Source organism: Bemisia tabaci, chromosome 4, assembly GCF_918797505.1.
Source record: "Bemisia tabaci chromosome 4, PGI_BMITA_v3".
In the NCBI taxonomy this organism is placed as follows: Eukaryota; Metazoa; Arthropoda; class Insecta; order Hemiptera; family Aleyrodidae; genus Bemisia; species Bemisia tabaci.
Genome location: NC_092796.1, coordinates 42,328,519 through 42,351,797, shown reverse-complemented (window position 1 = coordinate 42,351,797; position 23,279 = coordinate 42,328,519). Strand labels below are relative to the sequence as shown.

General features: G+C 40.0%; 1 protein-coding gene across 1 annotated transcript in view; it reads left to right on the top strand.

Moving 5' to 3' along the window:
• The window catches only part of LOC109033627 (protein big brother), a 58,042-nt gene extending 36,910 nt beyond the window's left edge, over positions 1-21,132 (top strand). Inside the window, exon 6 of the mRNA XM_019046328.2 lies at positions 20,293-21,132. The gene's annotated coding sequence lies outside the window, so the exon portion shown is untranslated. The remainder of the gene's footprint in view (positions 1-20,292) is intronic.
• Positions 21,133-23,279: the final 2,147 nt, after the last annotated feature.

The window sequence follows — 23,279 nt, the reverse complement described above, 5'->3', positions numbered from 1 at the left end:
ACCCTTTGAGAGTTAGATATCGATAAACCACGACTCTGAGAAAAACGTAAGTGCAGTTAGCAATAAGTTCAAACGCTTAAAAAACCGTAAAAAAAATATCAGGGCTTGAAAATTTGACTATTTTTTTTTTTTTTTTTTCCCCAATTCAATACGCGATCAACATGACACAATTATTTTACTCTCGCTAATGCCTCTCTCTTAAATCAAAAATAAAGACTAAAGATTGAAAATGTAAACCCTCCAATAGGTTTTATCATGTTTTGGTGAATTTGCGGAATTGCATCTCTTAATTAATGGGAATCTAGTGACTTTCGAACAGGAAGTCTTTTTATGAAAATACTTCAATATCAAAATTTGGAAAGAATTTCTAAACGAATAGCCCATGAAGCGAAGGCATTTTGATCGTTTAACAGTGAGGAATGCCATGTATACCTCTACAACATCTGATGGCGCTTACCGGGTTTTGAATTTCAATCTTCAACTATCGACCCTGACAAGATCCCAGACAGACGAGTCGATGACGTAATTGGGTTCGACAGGGTGAAATATTGAGAAAAATACCTGCACCGGTGAGCGCGCAGCGACAGCCGAGGAAACCATATTTTGAGCGAGGTGTGTAATTTGTTGCCTCGGATGACAGGTTCGTCGGGTCGTAATGACGTCTCGTTCTGAGCAATCTCAACTTCCACCTGCATCGGTTATCATTTAAAATAATGCCGCCGGGTTAATCGCCGGGTAAATGGCCCTTTTTCCCCCAAAGAGACTCGAGTTGGACTCTAAATGTTCCTGTCCATCCCTTCAAAATGACTAGTGCATTACCATGTTTATAGAAATACCGATGCGCTGAAGGGAAAAAGCATCCGGTTGTCCCAGAGACAAGTAGAGAGTCTTGGTGGCACAGATAAAAATCACTATTTTCGGAGCTTCACTGAAAGAATACGGTTTTTTTTTTTTTAAAGTTAAAGCCATGCGGAAACACTGGAAAAAAAACACATTGGATCTAAAGTCCAGACTCTTGAAAACATTGGCAAGAAAAAATACTCTTGATTCAATCGGATTTTTGCTTTGAATCAAAACGAAATCCGTTTAAATTAAGAGGCTTGGTTCTTGATTTGAGCTAGATTCTGATTGAATCAAGAGTACTTTTTCTTGTCGATGTCTTCAAGAGTCTGGACTCTAGATCCAATGTGTTTTTTTTCCAGTGTATAATTTACAGTCAGTTTTTTGCATTAAAAAAACGTTGTTTTGCTATCGTTATGTATTTATGTTTAAAAAAGATGACAAAACAACGTTTCTTTAACTCAAAAAACTGGCTTTAAATTAAGTCCGCATGGATTTTACTCAAAAAAATCAAATTTTGTTGACAAGAAACGACGCTGTAAGTTAAAATAATATCTCATGAAAAAAAAAATTTAATGTGCTCCACCCAGAGACTATATATTTTTGAGACCCCGCACTGCGTTAAGTCACATTTGAAAGTCGACGCTCAGATTCGTCAAGTATTACGTAACTCACTAAGGAGACTTTAGTGTCAAGCTTAAAAAACTTAGGACCCTATTTTTTCGAGGACGTGACTTCCATACTCAAAGAAAATTCTGCTGCCGAAAGAAATTAAATATTTCAGTAGAAGAGTAACATCCCCACAATGCACCTAAAATCAGCCCGTGAATTTCATCGAATTGTTACCGCTCTTATCGACAAAGATGTTATTTCTTCTGTGAGGAAGACATATTGACATAATCGACATAGGGACATAATCAACAGTGAAATAATCGACATAGGGACATAATCGACATAGTGAAATAATCGACATAGAGAAATAATCGACTTAGTGAAATAATCGGCATAGTGAAATAATCGACATAGTGAAATAATCGACATAGTGAAATAATCGACATAGTGAAATAATCGACACAGTGAAATAATCGACACAGTGAAATAATCGACGTAGTGAAATAATCGACGTAGTGAAATAATCGACATAGTGAAATAATCGACATGGTGAAATAATCGACATAGTGAAAGAATCGACAAAGTGAAATAATCGACATAGTCAAATAATCGACATAGTGAAATAATCGACATAGTGAAATAATCGACAAAGTGAAATAATCGACATAGTGAAATAATCGACTTAGTGAAATAATCGACAAAGTGAAATAATCGACATAGTGAAATAATCGACTTAGTGAAATAATCGACATAGTGAAATAATCGGCATAGTGAAATAATCGACGTAGTGAAATAATCGACGTAGTGAAATAATCGACGTAGTGAAATAATCGACTTAAAGTGAAATAATCGACTTAAAGTGAAATAATCGACATAGTGAAATAATCGACATAGTGAAATAATCGACATAGTGAAATAATCGACATGGTGAAACAATCGACATAGTGAAATAATCGACAAAGTGAAATAATCGACATAGTGAAATAATCGACATAGTGGAATAATCCCCTAAACGGGGAATATTTTTCACTTTTTGCTCTCTTTTTCTCCTCGCTGACCCTACCTCTCACATGAGTGCGTTCACATCCACACGTGAAGTAATTGACAGATGAGGCCTCTGACAAAAACGTTATTTGCCGATTGATCTGGCAGAAAAACTATGACGAATTGACCTCCACGCTTTTTCTCAGCCGTTGAGTGATCACTCACTCACTTCTCAAGACCCCGCGCGATTTCAATAAGGAAATTTGCCCGGTTGTTCTGATCCTCAAAACACCAGCGTTCCTAAGTGTCTCGTGGCTCAACGAGAAACGCACATATTCCCTTTCAGAGAGTGACCCTTCCACAGGAGGCCTGTCAGTCATCCGCTTTTTAAAACTCTTAAAAACAGCTGGTGCCTGCACCCTCGTGCCCAGACGCACTCGTGTCGCCCGCCTAACTCCTGCTAAAGTATCGAAATATATCGAATTGATTCCGCGGCGGAACGTCTGGAAGTCGGTAATAGCCCTCCTTTGAAATGTATCCGTTTTCCTGTTCTGACCCCTCCACCCCCGGATCAGTTTCACTCGGCATCCAAACAATCGTCTTATCCCTCGATAAAGTGTCTGGAATGAGATGTTGCAATGTGTTGCATCCGACAGACTCGCCGGTCAATAATCAGCTCCTGTCGACGTTTCAGACCGTTCTCCTTTGCTCGATTGGCTAATCGAAATTAAACAACCTTGTGAATGCGCTCTTTTAGAACCCTCGCTGATGAAGATGTCAATATTTGCTTGTATTCATACTCCGCAGTGGGTCACTTTTGCCTGTTAGAAAATCGTATTTTAATAGTGGTGTGAAGTAAGTTATCAGAAAATAATGGCATTGTGTTTAAATGCCGAGATCGTACGACCATCGGAAACGGAAAAGATGTGCTATTTCAGAATAATTGCGCTATTGAAGAAGTCAGTGTCTTTATTCTCTGCAATAGGTCAGATTAATTTGTCGGAGGATTGCGCTTAATAGTGGTATGAACCACACCAGAGGAAAGTAATGAGATCAGGTCCGAATGCGAAAATTTCATGACTGTAATTAACAAAAATATTGCCCCTTTGAAGGCACTTTCGATCTAGTTTTCCAACGCGTCAGTCCAAATTAGTTTTTTTGACTTTCTTTGTACAGTCTACGTTATTTATTTTTTATTTTGTTTTCTCCAATTTGTCACCGTTAATAATGAATATGAAGCACCTTTCGGGTGAAAAATATAACAAAATCTCGTGATTAAATCAAGCTTCCAGAATTATCAAAAACTTCAATAATTATTGTAATTTTTTCTTTTTTGTTGTGATGGAAATTCGTTAAAATTACAAGCTTTAGTGCGGGTTGAGATCTTGTAAAATTTTCACAATGTGCTTGATTCCCATCCTGATGTCCTTGTGGACCTAACCTAACCTTACTTAACTTACGGTGACCACACCAATCACTTCTCATCACTTTATGAGGGCTAAATTAAGCTTGAGATCATGGTTTACTTTGTTTACTCAGCGTTCAAGTCTCTGAGATTAGTTGCTGATTCTTGGCTGTCCCTTGTAGTTGGGGCAGGTTTACGCTGTTTTGTCGGCGAGAGATGATAAACACACAAGGGTGACGACTCAACTATGTCCTGACATCCAATTTTCTTGAAGATGAAAGTGGGTCCACGAAATGGGTTGAGGGAAATGGGACCATCGTGAATAACATTTCGGGTTCGTTGAGGCAGGTTTGGGGCAGGCGACCTTATTGTTGAGATTGAAAGTATTAAGCGCATTCGCTTACTCGGCGACAGATATAAATTACTGCAGCGCCTTTGTTTAATGAGACAAGAAAAGGGGCTCTGTATTCCTGGGACAGATAATAAACGTTAAACACATAATTTAAAATATATATTTCTTTGAATTCGGGCCTACAGTCAGTGTGGCCCTAGGGGTGCTCCAGAATACGAGGTAGTCTCGGGGCGACAGTTTATATCATCTAGTGACCCCCATTTTTCAGTGCCCCAGTCGTATGAAAATGTAGACATTGATACCTGTGATGGTGAATAGATAGGTGGTTATGTGTTCTATCACTTAAGTGGATCTGAGACGGGATTCACTACAGCGACGATCATTTTCAATTTATCGATGATTTTTGATGTAGCGCCAAATTTTGATTGCAGAAGTTTTAAATGTACTTCATTTTGCAATAAGGGACCTCGATCTACGACTTATATGGATCCATGGGAACTCCTGTTCCCATGGGAAAAGTAACGTCACCTAGGATGTTTCTAATATAAGCCAATGCATCAAACCTTTAAAAGAATAATAGACAATACTTTGCAATTAGAAGAACTATTTTTAGCTAATTGCAAACAACATAGGTGCCACTAGTCTCTACATGCAGATAGGTGTTTTTGCAGGTGAACTAGGTCTTAATTGCAAAACGTGGTCCAATTCGTAGGCTCCCTCAAAAAATAACGTAATTTTCCAATTTTGTCAAATTTCCCCTAATATTGAATTTTTACAAGGAGAATTCAGGGCATTTCTAATCAAAAGGTTCCTTGATATTTTCTTTGATTTCGTGTAAAAATCAGAAACATTTTGGACAAAATTGCATTATTACATTTTTGTTAAAACTTGAATTGTTCGAGTCAATTTTGCAACCTTGGAATAGAGTTATGTTCCTTTGTCCTAGCCAATATGAGTTGTGATGGATTTTTACGGCAAAGCGTTCTAAATGCGATAAAATAAAGTAACTAAACCGCTTGAAAATTATTCAGCACGACCTTTAGAATTTTTCGTTTAAATCTTAAAATCCAACTTTCTAACGCAACCCAACCAAAATCGCTCTCCCTTAAATTTTAACGACGATTATGAAATAATGATGTCTGAAAAGAGGAACTCAATTTTTTTTTTGCTTCACGTGAGTTTAATCGTTCGCAAGCTCGCCATTGTTCCAGGGACTCCACATGCTGTTTAATCAAGGATCGTTTGACATTCCTCTTAGCACGCGCCCTCACGTATCAATACGCAAAAATTTGATTACAGAGTTTGAGAGGGTCAGCAGAGATAAAACGACGAGGGGAGTTCGAGGAGTTTTATTTTATACGTTGAATCCTTCATACAACTCGAGTGATGACACGGGGCTTCAACCTTTATTATCTAACCCTCCCTTTGTGCGAGGACACAACTGAGTTATGCATACTAAATATTAAAGACAAATATAATTTTTATTTTTTGTATATTACTCCACTGCTGTCGTTATCTTCATATTTTAAGCGAATATAGTATCTCAAGAAAAAAATTAAATATTGCTCTGGCCACTCGCTTGCTCTGATGATTTGCTCGTTTGGATGTGTGATCCCTAAAAAACGAAAGACATACCTACCGTGTTTTTGGAATTATTCTAAAGTGTTCTCAAGCCAAATCTTGTGTATGAATACCGTGCGTTCTTTAGAAAATAACCGACAATCCCGATATCATTAATTGGACGTATTTCTATCAAACGGAACTATGTGCATTACGACGTGAGCCCTGTTATGCATGTATTCTTAGGAGTCTCAGGGTTCATGTCTTAATGCACATAGTTCCGTTTGGCAGAATTGCGTCCAATTGATCAATCGACCATCGATTTGTTTCATAAAGTGCTTAATATCCATTTGAACAATAGCAACTGGAGCTCCCGATAGCTCCTTCTTGGAGTTTAGCCATCGCGCTGCATTCTCGATCAGTCAAAGGCGCGCGTTGCATTTCAACAGGGAACAAATCCCGATGGGAGAGAATCCTCTCAAGTCTCAGCGAGAACGGCGTGGAGGAACTCAGGAGAGGGCACGAGGGAACAAGCCAGGGGAAGGGGAAAGGGCATTTTAAACTTGACAAATTGTTTTAACCCTGCCTGTCCCGGCTTATTTATGTAAAGACGGAGTGTTTGTCAGTTGGCACTACATCAACACCGCGCCTTAATGATGCTTCGAGCTAGCCTCCCCGAAAACTGCGAGGAAATAAGTGCGCAGTGCGCACGCGCGCCTTTCAGTTTAAAATTAGCTACAACTTTTCAAAATGGCGCGAATACCTTGCCGTTGAGGAGTGAGCCGTATGAATCAATTAAATCTCGTTCTAAACTCTGCCGTGCTAAGTAGAAACGCCGTAAATCCATCAATATTTTCCCTCGTTTTTTGGAACTTAAGACTTTATAAAATAAAAACTGTTTCACCCATGCGCTGCAAATTTTCAGGTTAAACTCTCGCAATTATTTGTAAAAGAATTCTGTAAAAACATTGTCCCAAGGTACACAAGATTTTCTGTTATGATACATTGTTTCCAAAAAATGTAAAACGGCGTTTTTGCGTTGCACGGCAGAACTGCAGTGGAGGTTTATACTGCCGTGCTAAGGAAAAACGGCGTATGAACCTTCAGGCGTTGTCAACTTTCCTATGGTAAATCACGAATTCTAGGGAAAATGTTTAAATATTTTTCTTCTAATTTTTCATATAATTTTGTTCGCAATTTCACCTGGAGTTCTTGTAACTTTCGAGCAAAATTCCTCAAAAATGAACATTTTATCGAAGGAAATCTGGCAACACTCGAATGTTCATACGACGTTTTTCCTTAGCACGGAAGCATGGACGACGATATTCCGTCATCATGTATTTTATATCAAAATGTGCAGTGCAGCAGCCAGCTTTCCCTCAAAATTGTATCAAAAGCGTTTTGAATGTCAGTTAATGTTGCGTGGCTGCAATACTAAACAGCGCAGGTCTCACTGAGCGACTGTTTTTATTGATATGAAGTTTTAACTGAATTACTTTAGGATGACCCTATAATTTCGTATTTAACCAGTTATTGGATACTGGTCGCGTGACTTCACAACAAAACACGCATCTTTATCCTCAGAAAACGTTCAATTAGGGCGTTTGAGACCCGACTTCTCAATGGTCTGCCGCGCAATCCACACACGATCGCTTGGCACATGACTTCATGAAAGCTATGACCGACAGCTGTTGATGCATGCATTTAGAGACGAGAGACGTTTTGTGAGGTTAATGCAGTTTTAAATTGCTCAAATTTTCACCCCGTTGATGTGACGAGTACTTAAAACTTCATCTTTCACAAAGGGGTTGATTTTTTCCTGTCTAATATAATTTTATTCTCCCTTAAAAAGTCTCCAGTCTCCCAGGGGCAAAATGGACCGCGTTCACTAGAAAGGAGCCAAGCCAAATCAACTGTCACTGATTTTAATTGGGCAATTCAATTTTTTACAAGAGGACGTTTGTGCGGAAACTTGAAGGAACTTTGTTGAGGAATTTGCTCAGCGCTATCCAGAAAATTCACTGAAATTTGCACGAAAATTTGCAACCGTTTTCGTGTAAGAAATTAAATGTCCCGATTGAATTTGGCAATAGCTGATGTGTCTTCGTTCCAGTGTTCGAAACTCACAGGCGCCAACGCGCCAAATGCGCTTAAGAAATCGGTCATGGCGCCTAAAAAATAAAGGCTCTGCGCCAACGTGGCCCCTCAAAATTGCCTTCCTCCCGCCCCCTCAGAAAAAAATCCCAATTTTTTGGTCTGGTGATTTTCAACATTTCCACAAGTCCTTGCTACTAGTTCTGTAACTAAAGCATCTTGCGACTAACTTTTCACTAAATGCGCTTCGATATATGGGCAAAAAGTCAACTTGACTCCTAAAAAATCTTGAATGGCCCCTAAAAATCGAGCTTGATGCGCCACATGGCTCCTAAAACTCAAAGGTGAGTTTCGAACACTGCTCGGTTCCTTTCTGCTTAACGTGGTCCGAATAGGCTCCGGAATCAATTATTATTGTATTTTTTTCTTTTTTGTCGTACTAAAATTTCGTTAAAATTACAAACTTTAGTGCAAGTTGAAGATCTTGTAAAATTTTCACATTGTGCTTGATTCCCATCCAACAAATGCGTCCCAGAGATTTCTCTCTTCGTAGGGTTCGAGAATACGCGGCAACGCGGCGAAGCGTTTAACGGGAGAAAATAACTCTGCCGAAATTACAATTCAAAACGAATTAAAGGATGAGAGGGCGACAATGGCAAACGTGCCGGGTGAAAAGAGGCCGAGGATGGAGAGCGGGAATGGAAATGGAGTCATCATCGCTCCTCGTCCGAGTGTCGCGTCGTCGCGTCGCGCCCGGATGACAGGGACAGGGATAGTGGGACAGGGACCCCCGAAGGAGCCGAGCACCGAGCAGGGACGAGAACGAGGGCTGCCGCCGTGCGGACCTCCGACTGTGAGCAACAGACAGACAATCGAAAGGCTCCGGAGTCAACACTTACACAATAATTTGGAGCTGCTTCGCTTTTTTCACCGGATAACCTCGCGCCCTCTCTCCCTTCTCCCGCCCCCCCTCCCTGCCGACCCTCTTTCTTGGGATTCAGTCCACGCTCTTAAATGTAACTTTATGGCTCCGTCTCAGGGCTGCCGATTTTTAGAATAATTAGAGTCTCCGATTGAAAAGGGATGTACAAGGATTCTTTTTCCTTTATTTTTTCGGGGGAAAAAATATTTAATTTTAAACAAGACCTGCATGCGGGCCGATTACAGAAATTGATGGAAAAAGCTATACTCAAAGAGGACGCAGGGAGTATGGAGCGATCCTATCGATTGAAGTGGGTGGTTCCTGTAGACTAAGGGAGAAAATTATGTACCAACTGCAGGGTCTCTCTTGGGTTGCCGTTAGTTTAACTAACGGCAACCCAAGAGCCGGATTAAGGGGGTAGCAACATGGGCCGCGGTCCATGGCGGCAAATTTAGGGGGCGGCAAATGTTGTAATTTTTTCAAATGCAGGTATCAAGAAAAAAATCTGATTCAGAAAAAAAAATTACAAATGAGAAAAGGCGAAAAAATCTCTCATTTTCTGAGAGTTAAAGTATAGTAATTTCTAATTTGTTCATCTTTCGCGGATACAAGAGACGGCGCCTTTCATTAGTCTAGTTGAGAGAGAAACCAAACACGCAATTGAGCCTGGAGAGGCGCGGCTTGGCGCAGAGAGCAATGATGACGAGAACTTGAGATGGAAAGGAGAAGCCCTATTGGCGCATCGGTCAGCCTGAAACACATATTAGTGTCTACAAGACTCCATGAATACTTCACGCATTGCGTCAAACGTAGTTCAGTCAGCAGCGGTTGGCGTGAAACTCATAGTGCCTACAAGACTGCATGAATACTTCACGCATTGCGTCAAAAACAGTGCGGTCACTCGGTCAGCAGCGGTCAGCGTGAAACGCATAGCGCCTACAAGACTGTAGGGATACTTCACGCATTGCGCCAAACACAGTATCATAAAAATTAAACACACTAATTTTCGCCTTCAACTTTCAAGATAGGCCAGAAAACGACCTCCGAGTAGCAATAGTTATCTCGCGATCCTACTTTTACGTAACTTTAGAACCTTTGGTATTAAGTCATAAACAATCGAAAATCGCACGTGAATTGCTCGATCAGGAACACATTCATGAAGTTGTATTAATCAAGTCGGCAGCCTCAACACCTTCAGTGACATAAATCTACCTTATCAAAAATTCATAATTATTGAACTCAAGTATGACAAATCTGTAGGAGGAGGAATTCGGGCGTATTATCCCTTGTTTTTGTTACTGTTTCTTTTTTGTGTATTTTTTTGTTCGAGAGACAAAATTGTATCACCTCATACTGCCGTGCTAAGGAAGAACGCCGTAAGAACATTCGAGAGTTGCCAAATTTCCCCGGATAAAACAGGTATTTTTGACGAAATTTAAGCATATTTTTCCTTGAAATTTTCAGATATTTTAGATTGAATTGCGAACAAAATAGTCTGAAAAATTGGAAGAAAAATATTTACAATTTCCCCAATAAATTCGTATTTTAATAGAGGAAATTTGGCAACGTCTGAAGGTTCATACGGCGTTCTTCCTTAGCACGGCAGTATACGTGTAAAAACAAACAAAAAAACAAACGTAAAAAAGTAATTTTTGCATGCAGTCCAAACAAAAAACGGGTCTAGGAGCGTAGAAAAAAGGGCCGGATCCGTGGGCCCTAGGGTGTGGCTGAGGACGGCGCTTGACGGAGGCCCCGGGGCCTTGGCCCCGTGAGCACTCGACTCCCTTCGACAGGAGTGCTCGAGAACGGGCGAGCGAGCGTCCCTTTGTCCGACCTTAATGATAGGCCTCTTCAAGGCGATCCTTTCATGCTCCCATTCCGCATTTAATTGGGCATAATATTTACACGACTGTATATTCGCCGCCCGAAAACACTCCACTTCTCCCCGTCCGACTTTTGAGTCGGGATCAATGCAGTCGTATCGCCGCTGTCACGGACTCGTTTTGTCTCCGCGGCAAGTGGTGAGGCGTGACTGTTTTTCCGTGGTTTTGATTTTGATTAAGAGCGCTCTCATTGTGAGTGGGAGTTCACTGCACTTGTCCTCTTGTGCTGTGTTGTGTGCACGTGTGTCCGCACTCCCGAGTTGCATATGAGTTCGATGAGGCATTAGTCGAGGTACGAACGGGAACGCTGCTTTGCATGTTATTCCTTCAAAATTGTTCGTGGAAAATGATTCACGAGACGGACAATAATTTTGGAATCAGTTTCTAAACAGGATAAATGGTACATTTTGCAATAAGGGACCACTATCTCTGGCTCTTCTTTAGAGGCACCTCTCTGCAGAGGGAAACCAATGACACATTTGATGTTTCTAAAATGAGCTAGAAATAGTGGTTCCTTATTGCAAAAGATTGTCCAAATGTATCTGGCGTGCTTCGCGATGTATCGATTGATCTGTCATTTAAATGCATGAAAAAGGATCGCTTATCAGGGTGTGTGTAACGAAGATTTTAATAATCGATTTGTAACCACTGCTTCAAATGAGAAAATATCGATGATCAATGATTCGCACCTCATCATTGTTCTACATGTTTTAAATAATCTCTCCAGGGTTCTGTCCCCATCACATTTGTAAATCGCTATATCCATAAGATTGGAAGTATGAAGGTATGGCAGTATAGAGGAAGTTATTGGGTGGATTTCATATACAAGAAAAAAATAATAATAAATAAAAAAACCACCTTTTGCAGCTCTGCAACAGGGAATCTCTCAATTTCGATCGAAAGAAAAAAAAGGGATGAAATTCCATGCAAAATTGGTTCTCGGCCCCACATACAGCTGCATTTGGAAATTCAAAATCATTACACACTGATGAAAAAGTTTAACGTTACTGAATGCTTACCGTGCTGATTCTGAGCCGAGTAGAACGAGACAACTTTGAGCACGCCCGGTCGAATTTGAATCAATTGTTTCAGGAAGGAAAACAAGATGGACTCTAGCTCGTATTTATCTGTATACAATTCAGGGCTCTCTCAAAAACGGACTTGTTCCCTTTTCGAAACAACTGATTCATTTAGGGGTGGTCGTGGCACGGTGTCGGCGCGTTCGCTAAAAATGCACGGCCTCAGATTTGCATAACTTGGCCCACTGCGCTCCGTTTAAACATAGAGCCGCGCTTAAGCGCATAATTAGGGACCGCCAGAACATTAACCTAACTCGTGCGGCGTATCAAATCTTATAGACAAGTGAATGAATTATAATCAGGCTCCGTAACAAGAAACACCGTTGCCAAATAGGTCGAAAAACAGGCTCGATCCTGACACGTAAACCCTTTCCATTTTCTATGAGGATGCCGATTTCCAGACTTCCGCACAATTGTAAGTTCTGCCCATGTAAAAAAATCTGTTAACCCTCTACAATATAATCAATTACTGAGCGGAAGAAGTCATTTTTTTTGTGCCGCGTGAGTCGTTAAGTTGTTCATCAATTTGCTCAGTTTATCTGGTTTATGAATTAAGTCTCTTCGTTTTAAAACTTAAAATATTGTGCCGTGAGTGCAAAAAGGGTACTACTGTTTCATAATATGCACTGCATTAGCTATAAATTGAAGAGAGTAGACCTATCCGAAAGGAACTCTACGCATAAGAGTGCTGTTCTCATGTTATACCTACAATATTTTACAGAGAGAACTACTATGTGCGAGGTGCAATGACTGAGTTATACGGTATACGCGTTACAGACGTTTTTTCTCTCTTCTTCTTCTTATTTTAAAGTTAAATCCTTCAGGTTGACGTATTGCAGTAAATCCATACAAATGCCAACAATAAAAAAAAATCCGATGCAACTATATCAACGCTCCGGAGCTGTTTTTGCCTATCTCGGGTTTTGAAGGAATTTCATGAGGCGGGGTCAGCTTTCCATTTCCTACACGGATACCCATGCTCCCCTTCGACAGAATGGAGACATTCGACCTATACTTTCAAAACGGCATGGTTTTTTCTCAATTCACCCTCGTCTAATGTACATTCCTCGAAGTAGCAGTGTATCTCAATGTTCAATGCATCATATAATGCCCTAATGTCAGCCAACTCAATACCTATCAAGACTGATGATTTCCGCTTGTTGGCAACACCAGATTTTTCCATTTAAATCCTCTAAAAATATCGATTCTATGTGAGACAGTGCCTACTAACTTGCAAGAATCTCCACAGAGTATTGTTGACTCCATTATTGGTAATGTGGTGAATTTTATCATTCGGAATAGAACCAAGAGCTCCCCTTCGAATATCATCCACATTCATTTATTTGAGGATCCTTTTCCTTCCCCCGCCACCCCCAAGAAAATCGGCAGAAAATTGACACGAGCCCTCGATCAGATAAAGATCCGGAGGGAAATAATCGGAATATTCCGGGCATTATCCGGATATTTAATGTCAACAGTGATATCTTGATTACTGACTTCTGCGAGAAGGAATTATCAGTCGTGTTTTAATAATAATAAAATAGAAAACAGAAGGGGTTGAATCGGGACTGCATTTTTTATCTCGTACTTATAATAGGCGGAGGGACCGAGGGGAGCGATTCGGGAAGGGTGCAAAGGTAATATGGAATCGGAGAGAGCGCGAAGGGGTTGTTTTTTTCGGGCCGAGGCAATAAACCCCTCGCGCTGTTTATACCCCTTTAAATCGGATTGTTGTACAATTTAATCATTTTTTGTTCTCCGGGCGGGAGGGAGGGGGTGTGCGCTGTTCGCGGGCGATGGGGTGAAGGGTTGAAGTCTTCATTGGGCTCGAAAGCAATTGGTTGCACCTGTTTCGCTCCTTGGCGGAACAGCAAGTTGTTTATCACCCGACCGGACGTTTCTCAATTATTTCTCATTCTCAACGCTCCGCTCCCATTGTACTCTTCGCCTCGAATCCTGTTGTTCTTTTTTTCCGCTGCCTCTCTCTATTTTAATAATCAGAGACAATCAATTATCGGGATAATTTGCGAGCAACTTGCGTGATCGCCTGCAGGTTGAGTCAGTTTCGCCGGGACCATCCCCTCCCGCCCTTTCTGCAACTGTGCTCCGCTCGCGCACCCTTTGATGGGTGATCTTCGTTGTTATTGATAGTCGAGCAATTTGGTGGCTAATTTATGACGCAGACATGAAATGTACTCGGATTTGTTCCATACGGGAATGTGCAATAATTTTTTGCGTGATTAAGTGCAGTATGAAGGGTTGTTTCACTGCTGTGCGTCCTTCGGAAACGTACACGAATGCAATTTTTACTGGAAAATTTTGCTGGACGAATGAAAAAAATTAAGTGTGGAGCTAGTTGACACCTGACCAAATATTGATGTGACGTAGCTCCGATTTTTGTCAAAATTTGCCAAGATTTTTAACGTTACTTCACGAGAATATGTAAACATTTAAGGAACATTTTTAAAAATTGGATGAAAATTCAATTGAAAGCTTTTTAATAAAAAATATATTGAAATGAAAATTTGTTAAAAATTCTCCTATAAAAATTAACTCGCAGCAACAATAAGTAAAATAACGTTGTTGATCGTGGTGCAACAAGGACTTTAAAATAATTATTCCCCCCATTATTTTATTTTTAATGAAATATTTAATCTCCGATAAAACCCGACGTTAATTATCTCTCTGTCAAAAGCTTGGGGATGATGCCATTAACATCCCTGTATTTGAAAGAGCGGCGTGGTGTATCCACTAGAATTGCGCACTTTGAGTTCTGAGCAGATTTTATCAATTATCCATTGCTTATTCGTCGCATCATTACAACTCAATCCTCGCCTTGTGCGACACGATTAGCACTACATAGGAAAGTTGATATTGAGGACAGTTCCTTGCCCAAAGGCTAATCGTTCCAATCTCACTTTTTGATGCTGCTTCCACTACGTCCCGAGACTGACCATACGCCCGAATTTATAAGGATACCCCCGAAAATTAGTATGCTTTAATATTGAAGAGTCCCCTCTAATTGTAAGACGTCCACCGATCTTCAAAGCATCTAAAAGCCGAATGATAAAAATCTGCTAATGGAATCCATACTCGTTTAAGTGATTGAAACGAATACCTAAAAAAAAACCGAAGAAAGGAAAAAACTCGGAGACCGAGCCATATGTCCGGGTCATCGCGTATTGCGAGGGAGGGGACAGCGAAAAAGCATAGGTCAAGCCGAGGGCCCCTGTACGGGCATTCTTCAGGTGTAACAATGCGTATCCATCGACAAGGTATCGGATTGACGCTGAGTCTGCAGCAGGTGGATTCTGGTGCATCGGAGGGTTTTTACCAGGCGGGAGCGATGGAGGAGGAATCGGGGGGAGAGGGGGGATGTTGCCTTGAGCCGCGTGGGAATGACCCCTTGTGTCACCAATAGCCCCGTGTAATGTCACCCTCACACCCTCGCCTCGCTCGCTTTGGCGTCGCGTTGTGCCCTTGCGCGTGACGTAGTGGCGATTCTTGTGTTTTGCCCTTTAAATCTGTATAAAACAATCGATTTTCAATGGAACATACTCAGGGTTGTACGCTTGAAATAAAAAATATGAAAGATTGGAAATTTACGTGAAAAATTTCATATTTTTCAGGGGTTAGAGTATGCAAACCGCGCTCAAATACACAAAAATAGAAGACAGTCACAATTTTTATATTTTGCGAAACATGAAAAGAGACTGGTATTTTTCAATATTTTTCACAAATTTCTGAAATTTCATGATATATTTCATGTGAAATTTCAAAATTTTATTTTTCATGAAAAATTGCAACCCTGGACATACTCTCTCGCTCACAATCGATTGCTTGTCACAGATCGTCGTTTCCATCACGAAAGCACGTAACCATAATTCGATGTTGCCAAATTTTCCCTCGCAAGTTGTACTTCATCACGAACATCTTAAGCATTTCTACCCACAAATTTTATTTCTACCAGGGATTTGTTTGGTTTGTCTGATTGAAATTTCACCGATTGTTCTTCTCATTCAACGCAAAACTCAGAAAAGTTATGCTTGGAAATGACAGATATCTTTTAAAAAATATTGATTGTTCAGGTATATTTCACAGCTATGGAACTCAGTTGTGTTTTTTTGTGTAGAATATGGCGAATTGAGGAGTTTTAATCAAATTTTTAAATTTTCATCGAATGCGGGAAGTTTGATCGGTGAGAGTTGCGAGCATCAACAATGGCGAGGCGTGAACCATCGAGTATCGATATTTCTCCATTTGTAGCTTTGGTAAAGATTATGAAGGTGTTCGTTGCGGACACCCTGTTCATCGATATTTTTCCTCAGGTTTAAATGGCAGATCGATCGATGTATCGCAAAGCACGCCACGCCAATGAGCATCAGGTTCCAAGATGAGAGAAGCTCACTTTACTTTCGCTGATATGCATCGGGACTTGTCGCCTCTCGGAACCTGAGGCATTGTTCGGCTTTTTTCCCCTCTGAAAGGTCGCCTTTGTTGAGTTGACTCGGGTTGTTTGTCGCCGGAGGTGAGGAAGGGAGGTAGGATTGATGGTACTTTTTTATTCCTTATCATTCGCCTTCCTTCTTTGCTCTTTTTCTGCTTTCCTCGAAATGCTGGAAGGATGTACCCTGATACTCGATCTTTCGGTTGTGGGTCGAATTTTCATTGATCGCTCCGTCATACGATTCATTCATTTTTCATTTAAATGACTAGGTAATGGGACGCTTTCAGCTGAAGAGAGACGCCTCAATTTTCGTCACTGAGAGTCAACTTAGCCGTCATTTTAACTATGCGACTGGTTTTGAAAAAGATATGTATTTTTATAGAGTTCTTAAAGGTGAAAAACTATTTATACGTGTTATTCCCCGTTGGATCAATTCAAATGGCACAAATAGGAAATCGAGTTCAAAATGTTCAAATGTTTCTTGATTTCTTTAAGAATTGTTGATAAAAACTTACGAGCTTTATTCTACAAACCCGGTATCCAAGGAAACAAAACCGACCAATAGAATCCGTTATATTCACGGAGAGATGAATTATTAATCTAAGAGAAAAATGAATTTTCAGCAGAAACATCCATCAATTTTTCAGAAATTATTTCAAAAATTGGAAACCAGAAAATCCACGAAAACCTGATTTTCTTTGACCAATCAGAGTGCAGCACTTTTATTTGTGGTAAAAGGTTGGAAATGACAATAATAGCTCTACATAGATACTGTGTTATTCGAATGCTACAATTAACGACTACTCCCTTGCATTTCTGAAGAGGTGAGAAAAGCGAAAGGGCCTTCAATTTTAAACATGCAACACGCACATCCCCGGGACACGAATAGTTGCATCAAGGCGCCACAATCAACTCAGGTCGAGATTATCACCGATTCGAATTGGTCGTTACTTCACGTAATCTCCTTTTCTTGGGGTCGATCGTTTTTTCTACATTTTGCATTTAAGAACCGCCAATTTTGGCTCATCTACAAAAGCACCTATCTGCATAAGGAAAGAAAAATTGTAGTTCCCCTATGTAAGAGGTAGTTTAATAATAAAGGCTTTGAATGGAAGTAGACAGTGTTGCTAAATTGATAAGATCGTCCTCTGTTTGAAAGCGGCTCCACTCGTTTACCATTTGATTTTTCACGTAACTATTTGCTCTTTTATGATGCACAAATCTCTTCTTCTAAGTGCTGGAGACAGATTTCGCCCTGGGCTTGGTTCCTGACCCAGAGATGACGATGATTTGTCGCATCTCGGCGTCCCCCAGTTCCAACCTCGTCGTGTCGCCCCTGAGAGTTCCGACACGTGCCCGGAAGTGCCCCACGCAACCTCCGACCCCGAGCAGTGCCCCACGGCACTATCATCGAGTGTCGCCCACTCGAAAATAATTTCTGCTCTCTGTCTTGATTCTTGATGATCTCTGTTATTCTCGCACTGCGCCTTCCAACGTGGGAAAAATCTCTTTTGAGCAGACGGTTCAATCTCCAAAGTAGCCCAAGAGCCCCCATAAACAGAGGACAGAGCGGTAACTCAGCCTGCGGGCTAATTATTAAAATTGATAGACAGAGCTATAGACATAGAAGGCACAGAGAAACTTATTCTGTTTGAATGCTTCCAAGAGAGAAATTGGGCGCAGAAAGGACATTTCTTGGTTGCGGTGTTTTAGGACTTCCACTCCTAATTTATACTTAGAGAGGAAACTATTGAGTGAATTTTCTGAAAATTCTAGAAATCAGAATCATAAAATGATAAAGAAAATTCAGTAACAGTCTTAACGAATTCCATGCATTTGCTGTAATCACAGTGTATGAAACGTTAACGGAGATCCTAAAACACCGCATCCAAGAAATGCCATTTCTGCACCCAGCGCTTCAATTTCTCTCCACTACTTCCTGGTCATCCTGTAAAAATTTCGAGTCGTGGCATGTTTTCCCTACACTGACAAATAAAGAAAGGAAATTTTGAAATGTCTCAATCGAGATACGAGGATTTAGGGTCAAGCCTCCGGTTCGGTACCGTATCGACGTTGAATTCAATCCCAGGCATGACCCAAATTACATGATAAATCCACTTTTAACAAAACTGATGTCTCTTAAGGTATCTTATCTTCGCCCGAGGGCAGAAGGTCGAGGGTGGCACCCTTGTCGCCTCCGCGCCTTCAAATCCGACGAGTAGACAAACTACAATCGAGAGCCTTTTCTGGATGGGATCCTCTCTTTGACGGCGTCTCGAGACGCGACAATCGCACAGGTCTGCGACCTCTCAAAGGCACCTTAATCGGCTGAGCGGGCGACAAAAGGAGATCCTAGTGTTTACTAATCAGCCATCTCGGCGGAACCTCTTTGATACGTGATCGTTGGGACCTTTGGGTGAGAATCGCGAATCTCAAGCTGATTTCTGTTGGAGATGAGCGGTTGTTGTTTAGGAGGGCGGATCCATCGGGAAAAAAACTGTTGCGGCATTGTCTTTCTTTGTTGCTACTGGTTCTTACACTTAATTGCAAGCATATCAATGACATTATTAGTCACTTTGGTCCGCCTCTCGATGTTTCTGGTCCACAATTGCCAAATCTAGGTGTTTTACTTTGCGCTAAAGGGAATGTGGATGCCTAAATGGAGGTATCACGCAAAAAAAATCGTTGGTGCTGACGACAGAACTTTCTGTTGGCATGGCTCCTGCACTATCTTTGTTATACTTACAGGATTCTTCAGTTGTGAGAACAGAACTTCGGTCGTGAGCACAGAGTACTCTGTTTTCATAACGGAAACTTCTGTAAGCTGTAACGAAAAAAGTGCAGTGAGCCCTGTGACCAGAAGTATTTCTTTGGTGTATAGAACCTTTTTAGAGGGATTAACAGTTTGGCCGCTGGGCCCCATGGAGATCCTTATGATCCTTTTTCTTGGTAGTTTCCCATTGCGCTGAGGAAAACTTAAGTTCAGTAAACGAGTTTTTTCAGCCGGAAAATTTTTAGTTACCACAACAGCTATAGTTTTTGGGATTAAATAATTCTTAGTGTGATAGAATCTTTTGATTCCATTGAGCATTTGCATCGGCAGGGCAACCCATAATATTGTATTTCTTTCAGCATATCCTAATAACAAAGCAACTTAGATAACTAACATAGATTGCTTAACATGTAATTTAAACAATCAACAGACTTTTTGATGACATCTCTCTACCTTATAATGCACTACAAGTTATTGCTTCGTCTATCAAAATCATTGGACACAGTAGTGATGAAATTTTTATTCTCCCCCAACTGCATAGAAATATCGTATGAAGACAGGAACATCCTTGAATGTCGTCGACCAGGATGACAACATTGGGCCCCTGGGCCGCCCCAGGTAGCCTTTGTCACACTAATCTGTTCCGCTTTTCGGCGTTTTTAGCTTCCCTTTCAAATATGTTTTCATAATGAAATGAATATTGTCATTCTTTAATTGAGCCACTCCTGGAGTATGTTTTTAAATAGATACTTTTTCGATTCGCCTTTGTAAACGCCGACCGTTCTGCGCCTCCTTTATCATCTGATATAAAGAGGACTTTTTAAGAGGTAGATTAGAGTGTTTTGCTTTACTTTTTTCTGCCACTCTTTTTTATCGATGAACGGATGCGTCGCTAAGAAACTACTCAGCGACATGTCCCCTCCCACCTCTTTGAAATGAGCATTTGAATCATTAAAAAAATTGACCTACCGTTTAAGCTGTCGTTTCATTCAAAACCAGTATTTTTCCGAAGCGCACGAATGTGTGATTCGAAACGGATACAGATCAGAGAAATTGATACGGAATTTTTCCTAACGCTGTCCTGAGTTCGGAAAATTTGCATAGTATTTTATGTTAAAAAATATACTTCATTTAAAATATTTTATGACATACCTCGAAAAATGAACGCACTGTGAATCTCGCGTGATCGGGATGAATTTTTTTTAATTTTCGAATAAAAAACGCATGTGATTACTTTTGAGGAATAAATTAAAAAAGTTCAATTATGCCAATTAAAATTTTCTGTCACTGAATATCAACTTGACCTGTTTTTAAAGACAAAACTATTTTTTCCTGTTTCAGAACCTAAGGAGAGAACTCTGCATTGTCCGCTTGACTCCAAACTTCCGCAGTCATGCTGATAACTACGTAGAGGTACAGTAGTGACAGAGGCAGAAACCATCCATTCTCATAGTGGCACGATCTGAGTGAATATTTTAGGACCCACATCCTTCATTTTTTTGAAGCCATTCTTTGAAAAAAGCAGGGATTTTGGAAAGTCTGAATTTTTCAGGCATGTTTCTGTAACGATTAGAGTTTATGGAATGACGTCGTTCAATATTTGCTCTGCGTCAATATTTTGCTTTTAATTTAATGATGGATAAATTTCGCAGGTCTCCTCGCAATTTAAATATTTTAAGTTAAACTGGAAATGTAGGTATTTCTGTCATAGAATACCTAACAGCTGTCCCTAAATGATTTTGATGTTTAATGGTTTTAATGATTTTCGATGTTTTCCGAAGTCATCAAGTGAAATTTTACAAACCAATATCTACCGTCAACTAGTATTGAACAGGACCAATTAGAATGTGGCCCGTAGTTTTCGGCTATAATGAGGAACTCTGGTCTGAATTATGTTCAACAAAAACATTATCTCTTTTTGCTTTTGATGGCAGACTCCTCGCCTAAACATTGTACTGAAACGCCCCCTTCCTTCCTTCCTTTTTGCAATATTTCTTTTTCTTGTAAGTATTTTTATTTGTTTTAAGTTTAGTCACTAGAATATACTTTTATAAAGTTTAAGTATTTTTGTGAAAAGTTCAATCTTTAGGTGTACCTTTCAATGTAATGTGTAAACCTTTGTTTAGTACTTATTTCTGTTATTTTAATTTCTTGGTGAGTAAAATTTCTGTTAAAATAATACACAATCGTAGTTCATTTTTTTAAAAACTTTTTACAATCAAATGGTCCCGTCGAAGTTCTTGATACATTTTTCTATATCAGAGCAATAATTGTTATCCGTCAAGATTCTGCTGACGGCTGATAGTGTGAATGGTGTGAAAAACTACTTGACCTAGTATGGTATGAGGAAATAATAACCAAATAGGTAATATCCTAGTCATGATATATTTCCTGAATACTTACTGATCATTTGATGGTTAAAATCGAAAAATTTGTAAGGCAAGTTGCGACGTTGTAAGTTTCCGCTCGTATTTTAGTTTTTAAATGGAAACTAACCTATAGATTCTAATAAAAGATTTCCCGGGATTTCCCTAGCTAATTCTAAATTAATCGCATAAAATTGCAAGGGAACATTCTGATAGCTTTCTTTGCAGATTAAAGCATAGTTTGTATAAGTAGTATAATTTTATACGTTGCAATCGAGAAACGTATTTTCCGCACTCAGCCATCTTTGAATTATTAAAGTTCTAAAAGAGAACTCCCCCGTAAGAGCGTGGGAATGTTGTCAATTTCTCCCCTATTTCCCAAGTTTCTCTTAAAATTTCCAGAAATATTGAACTTACAATTAGTTGTTATTTAAAATTCTCTGAAAATTTCTAAGGGCATAATTGAGACAATTTGTAGTTTTTCATGAGAAGCCCAACGTTCTATAGTTAAAACGGCATCTTATTCCCTTGGCCTGGGTCATAGCATAGCAAATCCTCGATAAAAAATCGTATTACGTGATGACGTCATCTATTTCTTCATGGATGAGCTCATTAACACAGATGTTTTCAGCATCCTCCTCCGAGCATTCATTTCGCGACTTTTTATACCGTTTAAAATAACTTTGCTTCGAATTGGACGTCTTTATGCTGAAAGGAACTATGTGCGTAGGGTTATCATGCGACATAGTTCCTTTTGGCATAAAGACGTTCAATTAATTTTAAGTTGCCGCACGAGAGGTGCGGTTGGGAGGTGGTTTGGCGGATGATTCCGTCGCAGGAAGCTCCCATGTGAAGACGCCGAGCAAAACCTGCAAAAAAAAAAAAAAGTCTCCGGAAACTGAATCACACTTCTTGCGGGCAGAATTATGAGTAGGGTGACAAACGGCATGGCGATCAAACCCTTTAGGTTGAGGTCGCGTTAATTTTGAGACTTGGTGAGCCTTGGGATTCTAACCGACCTCGATTTTCACGGCTCATGAGATTTTGTCTGCCACGTGTCTAGAAAACAGATCGGCTCATTTCAAAAAGAGGAGGACGAAAATGGAATTATTTTTTTTTATTTTTTTTTTCCAGCTTTTGTCGAATGGTGCAGATCAACAGTACCGGTTACGTTGGTGATCGACACAAATCTCGATTTCAAATCTTCTCTCGAATGCTCTTATACTGCACTATACTACTTATTTTTGAAACGAAGAATAATTATATCTTACACAAAAATAAAAAGGCGGCATTTGTTTATACAATAATATTGGCTATGATAAACTTTCACGGGAGTTCAACATAAACCCTCGCAAAATTAAATATAGGTTCTTTCACGAAGCAACTTAAAATTGACGAAAAATTTTGGAACTCGTACCTACCTGTAATGGAATTTAGGGAAAGGGGATTCAGATGATTTGCTAACAATGCTCAGCACGACCGCGAAAGAGTGATACATACGCGCCAAAACTTTTGACTTTTCATCCTTTCCTTGTGACAAAAATGTAATAATCATGGCTTAAAGAACCAATAAATGTGATCCGAGTCAGACAATTCACCTTACCGCGGGAAATTGAGGTAAGTTGCTTTTTGCTCCTTTCCAGCGGGTCGATTGTTGACTCGTAAAGATTGTGATCGATTTCAAAAAAGAAGAAGGAAAAGAAAACCTTTTAAGCGTGATTTTTTTAAGCCCACGACTTGGCTAATTGTCATATCTTGCCCTTCAAAGCTTGGGCTTTAAACCATATTTTTTTATAAAAATATACTCGCTTTTCACAATTTTTTACGACGCCCCATAGCTGCATCGCTCATCACAAATGTAGATCAATGGAGAGGCTTTAAGGACAAGGCGCGTGAGTGCAGTTTTTGATATTTCGAGAAATACATGCTTGAAGTTTCGAAATTACATGGATCCTTATGGCC